A 6,003-nucleotide genomic window follows, 5' to 3' on the forward strand; every position below is an offset into this window, starting at 1 on the left:
TCTGTGTGTATGTGTCTGTCTGTCTGTCTCTGTCCTCCTTCCTCTCTCTTCTCTCTCTCTGTCTCTCTCTGGTTATCCATGAAAAATTACGGACCCCTTTGGATGTTCATGGCATTAATCTTTCTACTCCTTTGGTCTCCTTCAGTGAATGGCAATGAGGGACCTGTCTTTGGGTGGCTCAAGGTGAAATCAGAGACCAAGCCTGCATCCCCCGAATGCTTTTCCTCCACATGGTGTATTTCCCTGGTTTTCATCAGTTGAGCATCTTCCTTGAAGAGTCTTGTGACACTTCCCTCCCTCTCCCTGCTCTAAGGCAGAATTACACTTTACCGCCCTCGCTGGCCTGCTGTCGCACTTATGCCACCGTCTCTTGCAGGGATTCTGGCATCCTCTTTGGAGATGGCACCTGTGTCATAACTTATCTTTGTCATCCTCCTTCCCCCCACCTCCATGCTTAGTGCAGGGCATGGCAGCCGGCGCACAGTGGGCATTCTGTGGGTGCACAGTGGGCACTTCAGTCTGTTGTGCAATGAAGGCAGGGACAGAGGCACAGCTGTGGGTTGCAAGATTCAGAGAGGGTGGGGGTGAGGGGTGGAGAACAATCTGTACCAAGGAGAAGAGATAAAAAAAATGGGGAGGGAGATCTGGGAGAGAGGAGTCAATGATACCCTTCTTTTAAGCATCCCTCAGAGACATTAGATTTGCATAATTAAAATCCAAATAACAAGGAGAATGAACGGTGAGTGGAGAGGGGATAGGATTGTCATGATAGGAAGAGAACACACAGAGGAGGTGGCGAGGGGCTCAGAGATACGTTTGTGCTAGAACAATAACAATAACACCTCTCATAAAGACCAAGTTGTATAGAGGGAAACAGAATAGGAAGTGAGTGGTGAGTTGGCCGAAAGGGTAAGCTTGAAAGTTAACACAGGCCTGGGGCATTCTGGAATCAGAAATGATTCCCCTACTACAAGAGTGAATGGGTGGTTACGGTGAACTTGTTCTAAAATCAAAAGAGGTGTCTATGGGGGCTGTCACACTCTTGAGGACATTGGAAGAATGAAGAGGGAACCGGGGAGAGGCATCGGAGGGTTGGAAGCACAGCACGGGAGCTCCGTGGCCCTTTCAGAGGGGAGGGAGGGGAAGATGGATAATAATATGCTGGAGAGATAAATTAATAATACTGAGCTACCTCACCAGGGTGTGACGAGTGTTAATTAATTAATTATTGTTTGCAAAGCACTTTGAAGGTGGAAAGGCCCTATAATTATTATGAATAAAATGTCAGAGATAATAATCCAGCAGAATGCAATGACCTCATCGGCCCCTCATTTGCATGGCATAAAATAAAGCAGTGATTCCACGACTCTCTGCCAAAGGAGATGCTGGTCTTGACGCCCCACCTTTGCTTTGCTGCGTCTCTCCGTTGTCCCCAAAGCTGCAACCCCTGCTTCCTCGGCACTGGATCCACAAGGACTGGTGAGCGAGGATGTTTTTATGACTCAGCCTTGAAGGCGAGGATGAGCTGGACGGCTTCAGGAGGGGCAGTGTTCTCCTGCTACAAGTTAAGGAAGCACCGCCCATCAGTCAGATTTCAGTGCTGGAAGCTGTTTTGTTTCAGAGAACATTGAAAATAGTGACTCAGGCCTGCTCTTAGAATGGGAGATGGAATGGGAGTGAACAATGGGGACAGGATGGGGTGGGGTGGGGTGGAGGGAGCGACCCTGGAAGGAAGTGGGTACCTGCAGTGTGCTGGTTCAGGCCGGGAGGGAAATAGTAGGGACCTTTCCTGATATGGGCTTTTGGAGCTGCTATCCTAAACATGGGAGGTAACCCAAGCAAATAACAATGGGGACCAGGGATGTGACTCAGTAGAACACCTGCCTAGTATAGAGAGGATCCTAGATTCAATTCCCAGCACCAAATACATCCAAGTGTGGTGGCACACCCCTGTAATCTCCGCCACAGTTGGAGATAGTAGGATCAGAAGTTCAAGGTTGTCTTCAGCTGTGTGGTGAGTTTCAGGCCAGCACAGGCCATGGGAGACCCTCTCTTCAATAAATCAAATCAAATCAAATCAAATAAATCAAGTCAAATCAAATCAAAGCAACAACTGAAAAGTCCCCATTCGTAAGTGTCCTATGTTGGGCCCACTAAAAGTGAAGAACACCAGGATAGCTTCATGAGAGACAAAGGCTGTGAAATTGAGTCCAAGGAAGGTTTCTTTCAGTCAAATACTTCCTCCTGGTTTGAGCAACCAAGCAAAAGAAGCCTGAGGTATGTTTGCCAACCCTTACCCCTGTGTCCGGGAAGCAGACCCATCTTGCTGGCAGATCCAGCCTATGGAAGGGAGACACTGAGGACCATTTTAATATCAGGGAAGCCCAAGCTGAGAAGGAAGTGAAGAAGTGGCTGCCAGGCACAGACCGGATGTCACACCAGCTTATACCAGCTCATGCACCAAACAGAGAAAACAATGGAGGCTCCTTTGATCATCTTGAGACAAGACAGCTCACCTTGTGTTCGTCTCATGTCTGCCCTGTGGGGGACTGTGGGGCCAATTCCAGAAGGTCAGAAGGCCCATGACCTTGGATTGTAAAAATCGAAAGGTCTGGCTTTTTATTGGGCCTCTTTTGTTCTCCACAAGACACCCTGCAGAGGGGAGGGCAGACGGCTAGCCTCAGGGAAAATTCCCTCATTCTCTCCTCCTATCCTCAGCTCCAAGTGTGGCCAAGATCATACTGCTGTAGATGTCAGTACCTGCCTCTCCACCACCAGTGGCTTCTCACGCCATTGCTGGAGCTGACGCTGTGATTTTCCCTTAGGACTTAGGATACCACAGATACCAGGACCTGCTTCTGGAGTTTGTGACACATTAGGTTTGGGATGTGGCTCAACTATGCTTTTCCAGCCAGTGTCCAGGCCAAGCTTTTGCTGCCAGTCTGGAGACTGTACTTAGAGACACACTCGTTTGGAGACCCGAGGAACCTGTTTTTGGAAAGAGAGACTGGGTGTGGGTAAGTGACTGCAGATTAAAGAACATGGATGTTGGGGACAGTTGAAGAGAATGGTACTGGGACAGGAGTTAGGCCGTCAGAATCCCACACTGCATGGGAACCATCCTGAGTGAGGCCAGAGCTCTTCTCCCTGCCCTTCATGGAATGGGATGGTTGTCCCTCCTCCTTCTTTCCCACTCTCTCTGAGAATCACCAGCAAGGACAGGGAACCAGCCTGCAGAAGTGTCCGTGTTAAATGAGACGGATTTTAGGAGGGAGGGTCCACTACAGAGGTAGGGCTCCATGGCTATTAATAATTAGAGCTCTTTGGAAAATCTCACAAATCCTCAGCGGGCTGAGGGAGAATTTGCCAGAGTCCTCCTGACTTCTCTTCCCTGGCCATCCCCCACTCTGCAAGTCAATGGCTTTGAACTGGGACTTCAAAGAGAAACCGGACTCTTTGCTTCAAACAGGTTTATAAAGAGATTTTGATACAAGACAACAATACTTGTCAGCGGTGCCCAGCTATCGCCCTTCCCTTTGTAGTTTTATTAGGAAATAATTTCCCTGCCGCTGCGCTCCTGCTGGCTCGCCTTGTTTCTCCATTTGTGATCCGATCTGCCCACCAGAGGGGCTTCCCCTCACTCCAGTGCAGCTTTGCCAGCTGGGGGCTTCCAGAAAGACATCACAGGAAGGGTCTCACCAAGCCAATTCATCATCTGCCCCTCTCCTGCCCTAACCATCTCTGTGGCAAAAATGCAATTTGTTTGACCTCTAGGGAGGTTTAAAATCTCAGCTTATCAAACAAAGAATCCTCCTCCTCCTCCTCCTCCTCCTCCTCCTCCTCCTACTCCTCTCCCTCCTCCTCTTCTTTCCCACTATTTTAAAGAAGAGAATGAGGACATTGGCTAGGAAATGAGCCTACCCTTACAGAGGGCCCTGTGTCTAAGACAGGCAAGGGACTCTTGATGGATCGGAACCTAAAACAGTTGGTTCTTGAAAGGACTAGACCTAGGGAGGAGCTGCCCTTCCAAGCAGGTATAAGTTACAGCTTGCCCAAGCCTATTTCCTGGTGTTGTATGGGGAAACATAATACAGTATATGACAGAGAGAACAGACTTGATAGGCACGGTGTCCTCCAGTCCCAGTTCTCAGCAGGGGCAGGGAAAGCTGGGTATAGGCAGACTGACAGGGCTGCTGCAGTAAGGGATGGGCACTAGGCTTTGGGGGCTTAGCAGCACTGGACTGGGTTCTCAGAGGGAGACTGGAATAGGGTAAGGGATGTGTTTAGGCAAGAGACCATTTAGATGGGCTTCTGCATCTGAAAGGGGACAGAGAAAGGGACAGTGGAGACACAGGAGGAAGGACATGACTAAGGGAGTGTGATCCTGGGAGTGGGTGGAGGCTCAGGGGAGCACTCACCCATGGAAGAGGATACAGGGAGCACACAGCCATAGAAGATGGAACGCTACTCCCTTTTCTTCTAGTTCTACCTTGCTTGAGATGGAAACATGAAGCAGATGTCGGTCATGGAGGGCAGGAGAGCAGCAGGTGTGAGCAAGTTTACCTTGGCTGCCATTCATTCTTTCTTTTCTCTAGGAAATGAAGTTGTCTGCAGAGGGCCGGGGGTGGTGGTGGTGGTGGTGGTGGTGGTGGTGGTGGTGGTGGTCCTATAGGAGGTAGGATGCTAATGACAGGAAGACCCTGGAGACCATTGATGTTCAAAGCCCTCATGGCAGAGGCAGCATGGTTCCGAGGGATTTAGTTTTCCAAAGCAATTGCTCTGTGGGTTTGTGTTGCAACAGGGACTCAAACTCAGGTCTGCTAGCTTCATGGTCTGAGCCTTCAAATCCAGCAGACACCTGCTCCATCCCTAAGGCGTGGATGCAGCCTGGTTCTTCCTTCCACTGGAAGGATGGAGCAGCTAGGCATTGAATGAGACTCTATGGTGCCCCACAGCACTGGAGATTAGGTAGGGCTCGCCTCAGAAAAGACAGCTTGGTGTAGGGAGGTATTTGGTCTCACTGTACAGAAAAGGGACTACTTGGAAATCTGGGATGTCCTAAAGTCACCCCCTACTGGCCCCCCCCCCCCACCCCCTCTGCCCTGCTTCTTGGCACTTCTCAGCTGCTGAAGTGTTTGGCTGCCCAGGGATTACTCACTGCATTCGGCTGTTTCCCCGCTGTGGTTCGTGAGATAGTAAAAAGCTTTCATTGCAAAGCCACAGCTTACTAACTGGCCTCAAAATTTGTAGCTTCTAAGTAGGATGTGTCAGACCAGAGGAGCACAGGAGCCCTGCGGTCAGTGCTGGGGCCTGTGTTGATGTTATACCCACTTCGCAGGCAGGGCAAGATGAGGGCAGAGATGAGTTCTCAAGCTTCCCACAGATCCGCCCAAACACAATAATAAAACAGTTTTCTGGTGTTCCGTTTTCTACACAGTAGGAAATATTGACTAGTGAAGACCCTTTCTCACACGTATGGCCAGGGTGGATGGCCCTCACTCTCAGCCACTCCTGTAATGTAAAACAAAACCCGAATCACAGAAACTGCAGTATCCTTCTGTACTTATTTGCATTTAGGAGTGGTAAGATGAGGGGTATGTCAAATGCAGGCTGCAGCCCATCTGCACAGTCACGAACTAAGAACAGTGTTATATTTGCAGAAGGGTTTTTTTTTTTTTTAGAAAGTAAAATGCAAAGAGTATTTTATAGTGATGGTGTGTGGCCTAACAATTGAACATGGTAGCTATTTAGCCTTTTAAAGATGTTTGTCAACTCCTGCTAACAAATGAATCCTTTTATCACAGAGAGAAAATAACGGAGTTGGATAATTCACCAGCAAAAAGGTCACTAGTCAAGCATTAAATGTGTTGTGTGTGCATGTGTGTGTGTGCATGTGCACGAATAACAGGATATATATCCCAAGTGTTTGACTGCTGTTTTTTTGTTTGTTTGTTTGTTTTTTTACATTGCTCATGTCCCCTAACCTTATAACCTTTGCTTGGG

This window comes from Grammomys surdaster, unplaced genomic scaffold (genome assembly GCF_004785775.1).
Source record: "Grammomys surdaster isolate TR1022 unplaced genomic scaffold, NIH_TR_1.0 137, whole genome shotgun sequence".
Classification (NCBI taxonomy): Eukaryota; Metazoa; Chordata; class Mammalia; order Rodentia; family Muridae; genus Grammomys; species Grammomys surdaster.